We start from the raw sequence: 19,092 nt of genomic DNA, 5'->3' as shown, positions 1-19,092 counted from the left end.
CCTCACTGGAAGCACTTTTTCATCAAAAAGATGGCGGTTAACTTTCGTGAGCTTTTCCGGGTAGAAATGGCTTTCTACCCGGAAAAGCTCACCGAAGCACTTTTTATCAAAAAGATGGCGGCGCCCAGCAATCAGCGGCCCGGTAAGACTTGTTCCGCGGACCGGTCTCGGTCCGCGGACCGGTGGTTGGGGACCCCTGATGTAGAAAATTCAGAGGCGGGGGGTGGGGGAGCTTCTGTAATATAAAGCAGTAAAGAACTGGAGAAAAACACAGAATATATTAATCCAAAATATTTTTGAACAGAAGTTAAAAACAGCAATTATTTCATTTTTTTATTTTCTTCATTTTATGGGCTTATATGCTGCTCCAATTACTAATCATTTCTGAAAAGCAAGTATAAATCAGGTTAATAAAATTACAATATGTAAATAACATAGCATATGTACAGTATATATGCCGGGAACATCAAGTTACTAAATTAATTTCCAAATGCCAGGAAAGTTTTCCTTGACAAATTGTATCTGCTGTTTTACATTTTATCCAAATATGTTACAAATATCTGCTAGACAAGCCATTGTTTTAAAAATTAAAGCAGGAGATATTTTCTCTTTCTTATAGCTAAAAAGATGTAAAAAATAAGAATGTTTGTGTTGCTTGAGTCAGTAGCTTGGTATGCTTTCATTTCAATCGCAAAGCAATAGACGCAATCTACATAGACTTCTGTAAAGCCTTTGATTCAGTGGTACACGACAAACTACTCCTAAAAATAAAATCTTATGGTATCTCTGGACAACTGAATAACTGGATAGAAGCATTCCTGTCAAACAGACAACAAATGGTCAAAATCGGGAACGCCCTATCAAATCCAGTACCTGTCAATAGTGGTGTTCCCCAAGGCAGTGTTCTAGGACCAACTCTCTTCATACTCTACATAAACGACCTCTGTGATCATATTAAGAGCAATTGCGTTCTCTTTGCTGATGATGTAAAGCTGTTCAATACCACAGACAATACTGCTACCCTACAAAAAGATCTTGACTATGTATCCGAATGGTCAAACAAATGGCAACTTCAAATCTCAACAAATAAATGCTCTGTCTTACATATTGGCAAAAAAAATCAGAAAATAAAATACAAGCTGAATAGTCAAGATCTTGTTGATGACCCAAGCTCTGTAAAGGACCTTGGAATACTCACCTCTAATGATCTAAGTGCTAGAGCACACTGCAACTACATAGCCAAAAAGGCATTAAGAGTTGTTAACCTAATCCTACGTAGCTTTTTCTCTGGTAATATCACACTACTAACCAGAGCATACAAAACATTTGCTAGACCAATACTCGAATACAGTTCATCAGTCTGGAATCCTTACTACGTATCTGATATTAGCACAATTGAGAAAGTCCAGAAATATTTCACAAGAAGAGTTCTCCACTCCTCTACTCGCTGTAGAATACCTTATGCCACCAGACTTGAAATTCTAGAACTAGAAAACCTTGAATTACGCCGTCTTCGGTCTGACTTAAGCATGGTATACAAAATCATACATTGCAATGTCCTACCTGTCAATGAATACTTCAGCTTCAACCATAACAACACAAGAGCACACAATAGATACAAACTCAAAGTAAACCGCACCAAACTTGATTGCAGGAAATACGACTTCAGCAATAGAGTGGTCAATGTCTGGAATACTCTACCCGACTCTGTAGTTTCTTCCCCAAACCCCAAAAACTTTAACCTTAGACTGTCTACTATTGACCTCACCCCTTTCCTAAGAGGTCTGTAGGGGGCGTGCATAAGCGCACCAACGTGCCTACCGTCCCTGTCCTATTGTTTCTCTTATTCTTTTATTTTTCTTATATGTAACCATTTCATGTATTCACAACTATGTATACATTTATACTTATTATCTTGTAAACAATTGGCAAATCAAATCAAATAAATAAAAAACAAACAAATTTAAAAAATAAAATAAAAAAAAATCACATCTCATGCAAAGGACCAGCATAATTATTCTCACCCCAAGAAAATGCTGAGGAAAGTCATAACAGAAACAGAAGCAGATAGGAACTTGTCTGTCCTGTCTCTGGGCCCCCAAATGAGAGGGCTATAATTTATTTATTATGACACACAGGCTACTTTCTTGTTTGAAATAAAGTACTTTCTTGCCCATTTTCACCTTCTCTTACTGTTTCCCATCAGGGAGCTGTCCAGCAAAGCACTGAGAGTACGGTAGAATATGGTGGTGTTCATATTTTCCCCCTTTTTATTGTCTGTAGATTCGTCTTAAACCAAATACTGTCACTGAATGCCAGTCTAACAAAATTTCGTCTCTAGGTTGCTCTCATTTTGACATGTAGCATAGAGTACAGTCTAGGGTAGTAGGCCATGACACAAACTGATTGAGCTAACACAGCAACAGCTGTTAATGGCTTTCTGAATTTCCTGGGGTTGAATACTTATCCAGGGCACAGTTTATCTCTTTTTTCTTTATCTGTTCATATAAAACAAAACAGAACACCCTTCCCTTTCTTTTTAAAAAATCAGTGTTCACTGCCACCCTCAGGAGAAGAGAAAAAACATTATCTTCTCTAATATTGGATATTATATTAAAAGGTGCCACAGCATCAGTTGGAATGCTTCAGTTGTTTCTGATGGTAACTCTGCAGGTTTGATATTGAGGTCTGGAGACATGCTAGGGTTGATGTAGGGCAGAGGTCTCCAACCTTGGCAACTTTAAGACTTGTGGACTTCAACTCCCAGAATTCTCCAGCCAGCAGAGCTGGCTGGAGAATTCTGGGAGTTGAAGTCCACAAGTCTTAAAGTTGCCAAGGTTGGAGACCTCTGATGTAGGGCACCAGTTCAATATGTGGAAATCCCATCTGTTCCTCGCTCTAATAATTTCCTCTGTGAGGCTACTAAGGTTTGTGGATAGTTAGGGCATGAAGGACTAAGTCAGGGCAGCTGCTTCAGATGGGAGGTGAAATAGCCTGAATGGGCTACAAAGCAACCAGAAGCTTCTCCAAAGTAATCTACAGCCCACAATGAAGACAGAAAAGTTTTGTGATTCTAGATGTTTATATTGTTACTGTAAACTTATATTTAACAAATAATATGGTCACTATAGAACAGGGCTGTCAAACTCCCAGCTCACGGGCTGGATGAGTCATGCACTGGGCACGCCCACACCCGGTTTAGCGAAGGGGGGAAAGTCCCAATACATCACGTGACACTGCCGTGACGACATGAGTTTGGCACCCCTGCCATAGAATCATCCATGTCCTACACTTTAATAGGTGGAGATCCCAACTGTTCCTCTCTTCCCCTGCCCTCCCTTCTTGGTTGTTTTTTTCTGGTGGCTAGAAGTAAACTCTCTTCTGTCCTGATATGGACTGGAGAAGAAGAAACGTGTGATTTGGAGTGTGGGCATATTTTTAAAAGCCAGTCTGTCTTTAATTCAGTAAAAAAAATCCTTTTGGTAAAAAAAAAAATCAGGAAAGTACTTGAAAAGCACATATAACCTTCAAACACTGGGTTAATATCCTTCAGTTCAAGAGGTTTAACCATTTTAACCCAATGTTCAGTGCTTTTCTGTCATATAAACAGAAGATTTTTAAATCCAAGTTCTGTCCATCCATAAATGGTTGATCCAATGCTGATATATTTCATCTTTTCAAGTGGCTATATTTGAATTATGGTCTAAACAATTCTGACCTCCAGTAATGCTACTACTTTTAAACATTCTCATCCATCTCTGTCACTGCTAGAGATCCTGGGGTCCTCTTCATTCCTCTATCTGGAAGAACTTAAATAATACAGCACTGAAAGCTCTCAGGAATATTAGAAGTTTCCTTTGCTGTGATCAGTTGTTTTGTGTGTGTGTGTGTGTGTGTGCGTGCGCGTGTGCTGCTCATTTTTATTCAGTTGGAAAATGAAGGAAACGGGCAACTGGTGGTAGGAAAATCTGGCTCTATGAATTGAACAGTGCTAAACTTCTGAGTAGGGACTGTACTTTATATAATTGGTAAGGGTTTTACAACTGGGAAGAGGTTATATCTGAATTACTCATTCCAAAACTCAGTGCCAACTGAAATACTGTTATGTATTACCTGCTGCTGCATGTCACCTGTCAGATCTTGTCAAACGCTGCCTGCTGCATGTTACATACCATTAAATAGTGAATGCCAGCTGTTAGGTATTGTCAAATGTTTACTGCTTTGATTAAAAAAAAAGAGGGTGGAATTTATTCTAATGCTGACTTTTTTCATAGCATTTCTGTTTTGTTCGCAAGCTTTGCAGAGGACGATCCCAAAGGGTGATCATTATTAAGAGGCTTCCTTTTAGAAAGTAGAGCCAATTTGATCTAGCACACCGGTTCTCAATATTTTCTTCATGAGACCCCTTTAAATACTTTTTGTGGCTACAGACCATGGCCATGGATCCTCAAGACATAAGATTTGAATCTTAACATTTCTTCAAGCCTTCACAAACCCCCTGTGATGACATTGCGTGGCCCCCTAGAAATTCACAGATCACAGGTGGAGATCCACTCATCCAGTGGTTAAGGCCCCAGGTTAGAAACTGGGAGACCCTGAGTTCAAGTCCCATCTTAGGCCTGGTTCTCGCGGGTATTTGTATGTGGATCTTTGGTTATTCGGGTTTTCTCCCGCGTAAGATCCTGATCAGAACACGGCCAACCCCCCAACCAATCAGAACACAGCCAAACCCCCAACCAATGAGAACACACCCCCACCCAATCAGAACACAGCCAAGCCCCCACCCAATCAAGTCACACCCCCACTAGCAGTTAAAAGGAAGAAGCAGCTGCAAGCTCACATCACTCTGAGAAGCACAGAGCTGAAGACACAAGCCTGAAGATGATGAATGAGACTTCATCGAAACGTTGCCTAGATACTTCCAATCTTACGCGGGAGAAAACCTGAATAACCAAAGATCCATATATATATATATATGTATGTATGTATGTATGTATGTGTGTATGTGTATGTGTATGTGTATGTGTATGTATATGTATATGTATATGTATATGTATATACATACATACATATACATACATATACATACATACATACGTATGTATGTATGTATGTATGTATATTCTCTTTCTCATCTCACAAGACAGAACTATAGTTCACCTCCCTCTCATTCCTGAATGTTAGTTTGTTCACTAGAGGGGCTAGGTGACAATATTTGCTCTGAGTGACATGCAGTTTTATAATAAATGAAGGGACAATTTATCTTTTTGACCCTACTGTCTTTATAGTTAGTAGCTTTCTGATGATTAATGAACAAGAAAATAAAAGTCTAAGTCCATACAAAATCTATTTAATAATTTCTAGCCAGTGATCTATTTAAATGATTTGTAAAATTGAATTAGTAGTGGAATCTGTGATTGAACTAGGGACAGTAAACCTAAACCTGTTCCCACTTCTCTGATTACCTGCTGTCACTGGTTGTCATTGCAGGATTTTAATTTCATTTAATCTGGTGGCTCACTCTACAATACTGGAGCCCAATGTCCAGTGCTTTGTAATCATATAAATGTAAGATTTCTCAGACTGATTGACATATAGCAATTCCAGGAAAAGCTCAAAAGTCTGTTTGGCCAGGAAAATCCTATGCTGCCTATCAGGGGTGAAATTCAAATTTTTTCCCTATTGGCTCTGTGAACGTGGCTGTGGGCATGGCTTGGTATAATAGTAATAGCAACCAGGGCCGATTTTTTACCGATTCAAATTGTCCCTACCATGTCTCCCAAGCTGGGCCAAAGTGGTCAAATTTCACCCCTACTGCCTATTTCGACTTTCAACACTTTAGGAGTGTATATTTGCAACATTTTCCTGGAGTTTTCATTAACACTTTACCTGTCTTAATTACTGTTGGTTTTTTTAAAAAAAAATGTTGAAAAGATGGAAGGGATGGATGGCATATGCATTTGATACAAACTACAAAAATTGCAACATCACAATACAAACCTTAGTATTCTATATTTAAGTCTCAACATAGTCCTGATGTCAAATATAGGATTCCTCACACAAATAAGGTTGTGCTGTTGTATTTTAGGACTTCAGAGTTTAATTAATGTTTTAATTAAACAAGTTTATAAACTGTGTGGCATATCACATTTTGGAATAGCACTTTTTAATTTATTGATCAATAAAAAGGCAACAATGGAGCCTATTTTATTTTCTGCCCCACTGTGTGCTTCAGCCTTCCAGTGAAAGTCTCATTAACTGATGTCATCAGCCTCTGATTATTTTTACACTTTGTCTGACAGACACTTCTGGAAATATCTCCAAGTTTTACATCGTCAACAGAGCTTCCAAGCTAAGTTCCTTACATATCTTTAAATACTGCTAAGCTGACTGACATTTACTCATACTCCTCCACTCCACCATAAGAATCATGGGGTCTATCTTGGCAAGAATTATTGTTTTTTAATTGAACAGCTGCCCTCTAAAATGTAAGCTTATCTGGCTTTTTCAAGGAGGTAAAAAAAAGCAGGTAAAAATTAAAATCTCTCTCACTAACTGGAAGAAAATGCTTCATAAACAATTGTAAATTCTTCTCCTACTTATGGTCTGACATTTCCACAAAATGTTTAATTGCTTGTATGAACCTAAAGGGTTATGTTCTTTTTTTAAGCTGCATAGCATGTGCTCTGCCAAATACTAGCTTGGACATGCTGTGAGTGGTTTTTTGGATCATCAACAGCTCATGCTATTTTAAGCTCCATCACTCTTGTAGTTGCAATTAATTTCAGTGATCCTGACAATCATATTGACGGTTGCACTTGTTTCTGATAAGGCTGTCTTAAGAATCATTCTCTTGAAGAACATACCGCTTGGGATTTTCACGTACAGAATGCAGTATCTGATCACAGAGTAAATATATGAAAAATCATTATCTCAGGGAACACATATGTGACTTGGATTAAGAACTAGTGCAAGTGCACCAATACAGTGCATTTAGCTTTCATGTCACAGCCCATACCCTGTAAAATCTATAGTTTACAATCTGGAAATCATTTTAATACCTTCTCATTTTCTTCCATCTGTATTGTACGTTCTCATTTGATTTTCTTGCTAGTTTTTGCTGTTATATCGCTACCAAAACTATATTTGATGAATGAGCACAAACAAATTGCTCATTCATTACTTCCACCACCCAAATCCAGATTTTAAAATAGGTTTGGAAACCAGGATTTTTTTAAAAAAACCTTGATGAATGTTATGATTATTGCTGATGCAGATATATCTAAATTGTATTCAAGACCACTTGAAGAATCAAAGGAGGAATTTGTACTATAGAAAGAAGATGGGGACAGGAGTGTCTGGTTCCCCACCCCCTTCTCTAGAAAATATTGCAAGATGCAAGGTATCTGTCCCAAATGCCATCTGCCTGGTTTGGTTCCCGGGGGGGGGGGGGGGGGGAACCGCCCCCCCCCCCTTTTTTTTTTTTTTTTTTTTTTTTTTTTTTTTTTTTTTTTTTTTCTTTTTTTTTTTTTTTTCCCAATTTTTTTTTTTTTTTTTTTTTTTTTTTATAAATTTTTAAAAAAAAAAAAAAAAAAAAAAAAAAAAAAAAAAAAAATCTTCATATATAATCTCTGTGTTTTGCTTAATGGATATTTAATTTGCTGGCAAATAAAAGGTACAATATCATTCAAACACTAAGCAATCCTTCTCCAAGCTTTGCCTGTAAGATGTTTTGGATTTCGTTTTCCATAATCTCTAGTTAGTATGGTATGATCAAAATCTTCCAAGCCAGGAATAAGGAAAGGAAAAGATAGAAAGATAACAGGACATGCTAAGCTAAATTCATCTATTATTGCTTATTGCTAAATATACAAGAGCGTCCTCAGCTTTTACTGAGTGTTATGTATCAGAACATATTAACTTCATGTTTTAGCATTCTCCGTATAATGAAAGTTGAAATATGGATTCATGGTTTTACCATGAACTAATAATTTTAGAGATATAAGAATGGCAATGCTCTATCAAAAACAACAGATCAGTTTAGTAAGTAACTAAACAATAAAAACAGTACTGTGTTTTATAACTATTCGTATACTTTCTTTTTGATGAACTAAAATAAACTTCCTATTTCTAGTCCATAAAACATTCAACAGCACAGTAGTTCAAAACCAGTGGAAGCTGCTGTGACAAAGTTTATTCATTTCCAGATCACAATGGCTAGAAATTATCTTTAGATACTCCATATGGTGATAGAGTTTTCTTAAATCTGTGAAGCACAAGATGAATTTCCTGGATAAAAACACTAGTATGATCTAACCACATGTTTGATCCTATTAGAAATTAGATATCTGTGGGACCAGAATGTCATTACTAAATAATAGAACCAATATTCAAATTCTTTCTTGGCTGGAAAGTTATTCAGTGGGAAAATATTTCAATATTTTTTCTAATTGACAGATTATCAATATATAATGTAGAATTTAAATGAAAATAGAACAATTTCTACTCATAAGCAATACATGATTCATCACCAATTTCATTTCTTCCCCTTTCCCATATCCTTATCTTGTTATTTACATTCCCATAGAATCTGGAATCAATTGTTTATTTAATAAATTTATTCTGTATATATTCCTTTCATAATCAAACGATCATACTCTACCATACATACTGGGTGTTTCAGACAGACATTTCTGTCATATCAGTGTTTTTATATTTCACGTCATATGAAAATTCCTTGTTATGTATAGAGTCATTTTGAAGAATGTATGGCTACTATTTCTGAATTTATTAAGCCAGTCAAGTCTACTGAATTAATTTATTGAACATTCCATTACTATAAAGTTCATGATAACTTCCTTACCCATTTCCTCCTTTTTATTTTTTGCAAGAAAACAGAATGAGAAAAAGTTGCAGGGACATTTTCTCAAGGTCTTCTTTTCAGCCAAAGGAAATTTCAGTAATTTCAACTAGGAGAGATTAATTGAGCATTACCATTTGTAATAATAATGCATCTAGAGAAGTGTAAATTTATTGTCACTTTTCAGTTCTTTTCATGGTTAATCCCAATTACCTGCAACAGGAAATTTAAAGGAAATTCTGGGCCGTAAAGAGATTCAATGAAAACCATCATATTCCAATTCCAGCATTTTAAAGATTTTTAAGAGAACCACAATATGAGATGGAATCACTCTTCTATTACAAGAAATGGATATATAATATTTTTCAAATAATAATCTTAACATTTTTATCCACATAACAATCTTGTGATGTAGTGACTGGCTTGTCTCCAACTTTGTGGTTTAATGGGGATTTATACACATTTCTCTTTTTTTCCCAAGTCTGGAATGTTAATTTCCACATTATATTAGTTTTCATTTTTTTCTCCCTTTATATATTGTATTATACCCCACAGTTTCTCAAAGGTCTTTGTGGAACTTTGGAATCACTTTCCAACCTATCTGTTTTATGACATCAGAAGGTCTGGGGGCTAAGCTGATTTATTACTAGCTTTACAGCACTTATTTGTAGCAAATCTGTAGCAAATCTTCACATAGTCCATTCCTAATTTTATGGGAAGTCTCACTTCATCCTGCCTCTCACCATGGCCAACTTGCCACGGCCAACTCACTACAGCTAACTTATCATGGAACAATTCACCACAGCCAACTCACCGCAGGACAAGTTGCTGCAGGACAAGAGTTACACTAATATCTAAGAAATGATGGAATAGAATCATTAAAGAAAGGATGCAAAAGGAGGGACAATATAAAATGTAAGTGACAAAAAGTAAAATTATTTTTAAATTATTTTAAATAGTTGGCCATGGTGAGTTGGTAGATGTGAGTTAGCTGCAGCAAGTTGGCGAATTGTCTCATTCCACTCTTGATTCTCCTCATAACTGTTTACATTTCAAGACTGGAATCCATGAAGGTGATGGGACTAGGGAATGGAATATGTGAAAGATGGAGAGATCCAATTTTTTCCCACGCTTTCTGTATTCATTTTATCTTCACAAGCTTGATTTTGGCTCATGCTGAATTATAGCAATTGTCTCAGGATTGTTGAAATAATCACAATTCCCTGTGGGAATTTTAACCATGCTATCCCACACCTTAATCACTGCATATTTAAGCTGTAGTGCTGTCATTAAGTCACTCTCTGTTTGACCTAAAATACTTATGGCTAATTCTCTTACAGTTGTACTTTATGTGTTTTGTATTGTCATATTCTAACTCCTTTATCATTAATATTAATATCCCAACAGGTTTTTTTGGCTTTTGTGTTTCTCTGATACACCAAATGTTTATTTTCAGTATAAAAATATTTCAGGGTGGCCTCTGAAATTTTTAATAAGAAAAATGGTTTGATAAGAAGGCAAAACTGCATTCATTGTCATAAAAAAAAAATTAGTTTTACAGTTAATAATTTTTACAAAATTCTATGCAGTCATCATTAATGCATATCCATTAGAAATATTTTACCATTAGAGTTGTACACATTTGCACAGAGAAGGAAATGAAACCAGTCTGATCCAGTGGTTAAGGCATCAGGCTAGAAAGTGAGAGGCTGTAAGTTCAACTCCTTCCTTAGCCATGAAAGCCAGCTGAGGGACCTTGGGCCAATCACTCTTTTTCAGCTCAATCCATCTCAGAGGGTAGTTGTGGGGAAAATAGGAGGTAGTGTGTTGGCTATGTTTGCCCCTTGAGTTATTTGTAAAAATAATAAAAGTGGAAATAAGTAAGTAAGTTTTCAAACTTATGTGCATACAAGTCTGAATTAATAGAGCATCTGCTTTAATTTGCAATATACATTTAATCATCCTGGCATCATTGTGTTTAGGAATACATGCATATGAATAGGGTAAGCCTCTGGTTAGAGGAAGCTTGCAAGAAATCTTAAAATTAATATGAATTTATTTACTGCATTAATCAAGCACAAAATTCTGACCCCGTAGGAGCTATGATGGCTCTTTCAGACCAGAATAGCAACATTGTAATAATACTAACTGGATATAATTATTGATGTCTTGGTTAGGTATGCAGTATCACATATATAGTTTTGGCATGGTGTTTGATCCAATATTTATGCACTATAAATGAAAATATAATATTCTTTGATGTATACGGAAAATATCTATGTAGTAGTGTTTCACAGAAACTAAACTAAGATTCTGCCTATAAGTGAAGAATATATGTGCCAAATATCTGTGACCTGCTTAACCATCTCTCTCAAATGCGAGGCAGGTTCAGCTGATGGAAATAAAGTGTCAGGGTATATACTGTAGTTGTCACTGGTGTTTCATAAATCTCTTCTGTATTACTGACAATACTTGTTCAACTTCTTAGGCCTTACTGTTTCTGTTTTTCAAAAGGTTGCTGTGACAAAAAGAAACTCGTAAAGCAGATTCTATTCCCAACATTCTATTACGTGACCCTCCATGATACATGAATTTTCAGAATGAATTTGCTTGTCAGTTGATACATTTCTACTGAAGCAACTTTACTTTGCCAAGATTTTTTGGCAGGTATAAAACTAACAGGAATGTAGCTAATTATATATTCTATGAAGGAAGATAAGAAAGGAGTGGGAAGCAATGCTTTGGCTTAATGCATTAGGCAATATTTCCAAGAGAATGTATTCAGTCAGACCAATATTATTTTTCTGTATGAATGTAGTTTTTTTCAAATATATTAGCTGTCTTATATATAGGAGAAAACAAGGTTATCATAAAATTATGCATCTGATACAAAGTGTCACCCAGTGATGTAAAGTTATATGCTAAATGGCATATTGTCCATTTTAAATAAACATACATATTCAGAAACATATATGAATTTATTTATTTTTCCAAGCCAATAGGTAGATCAGTAATGGTTTGCATGCAGAGCTAATAAATAAAAAATCTTTGACAAAAGGGGAAGGAGAGTGAAGAAAAAAAAACTTTCCCTTTTCACTTTCATCCGCAGCTTTTTACGATCTTCTTGGGAAACAATGTATCCTTTAGAGAGCTAGATTTCCAGGGTGTTCAGATGTTACTTATTGTCCCGGTTCAGCCAAAGACTTTCACTTTCTCCACTGTCTCCTGCACAAAACTTGTCCGGCTGAGAGGTTCTTTGTGGTGGCCATTGCTGACCGCCGCTCCACAGCCTTTGGAAAAGGGAGTTTAGCCGGCTGAGGGAGGGGGTTGCGATGCCCCCAAACCCCTGTCCGGATCTCCCGTCTTCAGTTATCCCTACAGGATAACTATAGCCTCCAAATCCAGCTGGATCGGAGGCACTCCAGCAGCGAGCGCGGCAGGGATCGCGCACAAATGCGAATTCCTGCCGCCGCCGAAGCCTGACAAACCGGAAACACCCGTTATGGCAACAGAAGGTAATTAATTTTGAAAATTAAAGCCAAGGGGACATTAAAGATTTCTGAACATTGATATTTAAAAATCAATTTTTTTTTGCTATAAGTGGGAAGCGAGAGGTAAATGATTTATATTAAAATTCTGCTGGAGGAGACTGCTTGGGTTTTTTTTTTTTTTTTTTTTTTGGGGGGGGGGGTTTGGTGTGGGGGGTGTGTGGGCGTGGGGTTGGGTTTTTGCGGGGGGGTCGGGGGGGGGCCGGGGGGGGCTGGAGGGCGCTTGGGTTTATAAGATCAGAGATTAAACCGCAATAAGACTTCTAAAAAATCATTTTGGAACTGTGTATCTGAACTCTACCCCAGGAAGAGAAAGTATTAAAAGAAGAAAGTGCTAAATGAAACAGTTTGTGTTGATTTGGATTGCTTGATGACTTTGGGACTTTTGCAAACTATTTTTTGAAAGTCTAAAAACACTTGGATTGTTTAAAAAAAGTAAATAAATAAATAAATAAACAAACATATACATATACATACATACATACACACACACACACACACACACACACACACACACACACACACACACATATATATATATATATATATATATATATATAATCTTACAATGGCATTATCAGTGGAAGAATTGAAAATGGAATTTAAAAAGCTAAAAGAAGAGGAACAAGAAGGCAAGGGCTCTTCTGGATCTGTTTTTCACTTCTTAGAAATGGCGATTTCTACCTATCAGGAAATACAGCAATCAGAAAGCTGGGATGAAGAAGAAGAAGCCATCTTTAATGGACAAACTATTTTAGTTGATGAAGAAAAGGGAAAAGGGGGAAAGAAAATGGAGAATTCAATATCTAAAAAAACAACCAAGAAAGGGAAAAATAAGGTGAAAAATCGATATAATGTCAGAAAGCAACAGAAAAGAGGAATACAACAGAGAGGGGAGACTAAAAGGGTGGAGATTGAGAGATGCGGGGGTAAAAAGGCTAGATTCGACAAGAAAGGAAGGGGAAAAGGTCAGAGAAGTTATAAAGGCTTAAAACAAGATGTTAAAAAACAGGGGTTTTTTTAGAGACAAAGGGTAAAATACAATTTAAAAAGAGATTCTGCAAAAGTACACAAGATTGTATTGTAGTATTCGTATTTGAAATAGAGTTAGAAAACTGGTATACTATATGTGTTAATAGAATATTGTAGGGAATGTGTAAAATATCTAAGATTTAATAATAGAGTTTAATTAATTAATTTGTTATGGAACATTGTTTTTACTATATTATACGCTTATTATGGTTTTTTTTATTTTAAAATGTTATTTAGAATGTACTAAGCAGAATCAGAATGGAAACTATGTATTATTTTAAGTGTTAAAATTGGGGGAAAGATAGAAAGGTGTCATACTTCAACCACTGATTACAGGAAAAAATTTGTATTAAAGAGAAAAGATAAATAGACAGTTGAAAAAGAACGGACAAAAGATACAAGTATAATGATTTAAATTGAGATGAAGTAAATAAAATAGAATTAAGAGAGTGAAAGAGGGGAGAAGACATATAGAAAATATAGAATGTTAAATAAGATTGGAATAGTATATAAGGTGAGCATGTCTGTACAAAAAGATGTAACCCGGGGTTAAGCCGCTTTCTAAAAAGAAGTTTTATGTTTTCATGTTACGTGTTTTGTTTATTTATGTTTGTTTATTGAGAATTAAGATTGTTGGATGAGAACATATGAAATCGTAAATAAGACAGATGAAAGTATAAGTTTAATGAATAAAATTGAATAGAAGTAAAAGGAAAAATAGTGAGAAGTTGGAAAGAGTAATAAGATATGAAGCTGAATACATAAGATGCATATTAAATTGTGTTTGTATGGAAATGTGATAATTTGGAACTATGCTGTACTTAAATAAGATGTTTTATTTGCTTTCTTAAAAGATGTTCTATGTTCTTACGTTTTATGTTTTGTTTGTTTGTGTATTGTCTTTGAAAATTAATAAAATTTGTTTAAAAAAAAATTCTTTGACAAAAGGGCTTGACAGTTCCTAGCAATCTTAGTAAGACATAGTTTAATATAGTAACACATTAAATTGGTCTTCAGTAAAGAGCACTTGGCAGTATATAATCCAGAGCAGTATTTGCTTGCACACACATATGCCCCTTCTTTAAACCAGTCACTGAATTTCAGTGACAAGCTGAAACTGAAAAATGGATGCAAAAAAAAAAAAAATCATTTGTTTCCTATAATGCAATATAGAAACTTTTTGTCTACTGTTTCAACATTTCACTTTTCTCCTTAATGTGTGTTTACTCATTTATGCGTGTTTGTGCATGTGGTAAATCTATGAATGTAAAAATGCTTCGTGTTTAAAAGAAAAACATCTTTTTGAAGCCAAAACAAAAAGAAACAAAAGCAAAAACCCCAACTAAATGATCTCCTGAAATCCATAATCCATATTTCAGTTTGTATACAGTGGTTAGACAACATTTTTGTTGAGAGATAAAAGCAAAATGCTTGGTGCCAAGAGGAAATTATCTCTCTGAAAGGAAATGGTAGGTTGAATATCTTTGGTTATATTTTACCTCTAAATACTTAGTTTAAAGCCATCTCTGTTATCCTTCTCAGAGTAAAGACACCCATTGAGACTGAAAGTGTCATGAGGTCATCTCAAGAACAAGAATTAAGCCAACCTCTCTATAGTTCTATGGAGCCATAAAAGCAAATGTTTTCTTCAACCCAAACAATAATTTATAGACTTCCAGGTCCAGTGAGGTGGATCAAAGCTATCTTTACAGAAAATGTAAAAAAAATCTTAAATAATTATTTAAAAATAATTAAAATTGTTTCAAATAATAATTTAATTTAATTTAATGTTTTCATTAAGTGATGACTTTCCCAAATCTTCCCCTATATTCACTTGCCTGGAAACAGGTTTCAATGAATTTAATGGCAGTTTATTTTAGGAAAGGCCAGTCCTATTATTAATTTGCTTCAACTGTTTCAGACAACTCAATTTAGCAATCAATAACAACTAAACAGCTAAATAACAATAACTAATTTATGGCCAGTAATGTCCTATATATTTTGTGCCAACTCTATCATTCTTTTGAAGCTGGTGAAAAAAATAGCATCATAAAATGTATAGAAATATGTGGGGGAAACATTATTTTATACTCACCTCTTAGAATGGCTCTGCCTTTAAATATGCATACATAGTGCAATACTAATATTGCACTATGAGATATATTTGATTGGATTTTAGCCCTATGTAATATAGCTCCATCTGGAAATGTTCTAAAACAAGCTAGTTTAACCATAATTACATGGAAGCAAATCCATTTAAATATATTGGACATATTAAGTAAGTTAGCACCCAGGACAAATTAGTGAATTAGATCATTTTTTTTTTTTTTCTGTAGTGAATCATGTTTTTTTATCTCCAGCCGTGCTGTATTCAGAACTTGCTGCCCAATGGACGCCAGCTAGCAGAACGAAAAGCAAATAATTCACTGGGATCTACTGGAATGAGACAATTAAGTAAAATATTTTGATATTCCTGTTTAAAAGGTTGTAAATAACACTAGATAAATATACAAACTTAGATCCTTAGAGGCAAACAAAACATAATGCTACCTAAATCTATAGAGGAGTTTGTGTTGAGTACTGACTACATTATTGACTTCCACATGGTTTCTTTATAGCCTTTAAGTTATTTCCTTGTTGTTTTCTCATTCTTTAACACTATTGAATATTTATCGTGGAATGTATTTCTGAAAGAAAAGTGTAACTCACTGAATCATCATGTGTACCTAACAGAATTTTAATTTTACATTAATGCTTCATCTGAAATCATGAAAATAAAAATACAGTTTATGTCCCTTTTGAGAGAGAGAGAGGAGAGAGGAGAGGGAGGGAGGGAGGGAGGGAGGGAGGGAAGGGAGAGAGAGAGAGGGAGAGAGATCCAGCCAAATCTTGATGTTCATTCTGAAAGTTAAGACCGCAGCTGTGCTACATTTCACATTCACTTACGTCTCTCAAGAGGATATCCCTTGTCTCAAATTGGGTCTCTAAAGAGCTACTTTATTTTCCCCCCTGCTGTTCCATTTCCAATTATTAGTAATTGTGGCATTGAAATTCTTTCCAATTGACAAATAATGCTTTGGAATCAGACCTATGGGAGCTTTTAGTTATCAAGAGGTTTTTGGTTATCCAAATGAATAGTTGAATGGCATGCAGTACTGTAATCCCGTATACTTTTCCAATTTTAAAGTCCTAATTGCTAGGGAATGAAAAAGAAGTTATCTCCTTGACTCCTTGACACATCATGGTATACCCATATATACCCATATACTTTACCAATAACTTAGGCAATATTGCAGGCTAATTCATCTCACTGCCAGGAGTTCGATCTTTACCGACTCAAGGTTGACTCAGCCTTCCATCCTTCCGATGTTGGTAAAATGAGGACCTAGATTGTTGGGGACCAATATACTGACTCTGAAAACCACCTAGAGAGGGCTGTAAAGCGCTGTAAAGTGGTATATAAGTCTAAGTGCTATTGCTATTGCTTCTGAGTAATTTAAAAGCATTTATTCATAAAATTTAAAAAGCAATGTTTTAAAAACATAGAAACTGAAGGAGCTTTGCATAAGGGCTTCCTAATTTATACAACACAAAAAGTAAACCAGACCACATATATACCATATAAACTTATATTGACAGGCACTTTTTGATGTACTAATTAAAGGTGAGGAGGAGGTGGTGGAGGAATTTAAAATCCTTTGACAAACAAAAGCAGTTATAGAATTTGAAAGTCAACAAGAAGCATATTTACTTAAACATATTCATTCATCCAATATTTTAGCATTTTGTTAATGAGGACATCATGACAGACTATTGAATGCTAACCAACAATTTATTGGAATTGTTACTGGCTGGCCTGCTACATTTGATAAACACTTTGACCTCAGACTGGAATATAGTATCACATGAAGTATCAGAGGACTCTGTTCGGGACCTTATATTAGTTCAATATTTTTATTAATAAGTGAGTAAAGGGCTTGAGAAATGACCATCAGATTTGCAGAGGAAACCACACTAGGAAGAATGGCTAACACTTTGAAAAAGAAAGATACATGCAATAGAATAGTAGGCTGCAACCCACAGGATAAAATGTACAAGACTGCATCTGATAAGAAAAAGAAAAAAGAAAGCCGAATTTCCGGTTTGTCGGCTTCACGAGCGGCAGGGATTTGCGAAGCTGCGCGATCCCTGCCGCGCTGCTTTTGGGGCTCCGACCCAGACGGGTCGGAGCTAGGCTGCCCTGCAGGGGCAGCTGAAGGTAGGGGGATCCGGAAAAGGGCTTGGGGTGTTGCAGACCCCTCCCCGGCCGGCAGAACCCCTTTTCCCAGGACGGTGCAGCGGCGGTCCGTAATGGCCGCCACAAAGAAGCTGGCAGCCGGGTAAGAATGCGCAGGAGGAAGTGGAGAAAGTGCTTGTGAGGAGAAAGTTTTTCTTGGCTCCTAGGACTCTAAGACATATTTAATAAAATTCCTGAAAAGTATGACTTTCTGAATAATACCTGCCAGAAGAGGAAAAAAGCGGCAGTTTGATGGTGCTGAAAGGATAGCTTTCCCTCTTTTCCTACGGAATAAATAACTGGATATTAAGAAACCTATTTTTTTTAGGTGAAAATTGGTTTTAAGCGATGAGTGGGAAGAGAGGATTAAAAAGAAAATATTTGTATGCTAAGACTTTGTTGGAGGAGATGCCTTAAGGATTTGAAGACTAGAATATACTGCAATAAGATTTTAAACAGATTTGGACTTTCTTTCTCTTTGATTGATATTACCCCAGAAGGAGAAAGTGAGAACTCTGCCTTGGTTTGGACTGACTGATAACTTTGGGACTGCTTTATTTTTTTTATTTCTTTTTGAATATTCTGGTTGTTGTAAGAAGAAAGAAGGGGACAAGAAAAGAAAAGATTTATAATGGCTTTTTCTGTTGAGGAACTAAGAAAAGAATATGAACAAGCAAAAAAAATGGTAAAGATGGTGTGGAAGAAGCTTTCCTTTTTTAGAAATGGCGCTTATTAACTATCAACAAACATTACAACAGATGAAGACAGCAGAGGAACAAGAAAGAAAGGAAGGAGCCATTTTTAATGAATCTCAGAATTTGATCAAGAAAGAAGGAAGAGAGAAAAGAAGAGAACTAAAGGACTTAAGATCTAAAAAACATTTAAGAAAGGGAAAAATAAGGTGCAAAATCAATATGATGATAGTAAACAAAAGGGAAAAGGAATACGACAGAGAAGGGAAGCCAGTAAGGCAGAGGCTAGAAGAAGGAGGGGTAGAAAGGTTTGTTGGGAGAAGAAAGAAAGGAAAAGGTGGAGAAAAGCTACAACATTTTGAAATTAAATGAAAAAAGGAATTTTTATGGATAATGGATAAAGTATAATTTTTTAAAAAAAGATTTTGCAAGGTACATAAGATGAGATGGTAGTATTGTAATGGTTTAAGAGTTGATAAGAGATTAAAATGTTAAAATGTTTAATAATGATTGGCTTTAAAATTTAATAATAGGGAGGTTTAGAATACTGTTTTAATTAAAGAGTTTAATAAGATTATGGTATTGATGTTATTATAAAATTTTTATTATAGTATTTGTTTTTAATATTTGGATTTATTGTCTAATTATGTATTTAATTATTTTGGATGTACTAGTTAGATAGAA

This window comes from Notechis scutatus, chromosome 1 (genome assembly GCF_049901735.1).
Source record: "Notechis scutatus isolate UNSWTSFEM ecotype Mainland chromosome 1, rNotScu1.2, whole genome shotgun sequence".
Classification (NCBI taxonomy): domain Eukaryota; kingdom Metazoa; phylum Chordata; class Lepidosauria; order Squamata; family Elapidae; genus Notechis; species Notechis scutatus.
This window is presented reverse-complemented; position numbering follows the sequence as displayed.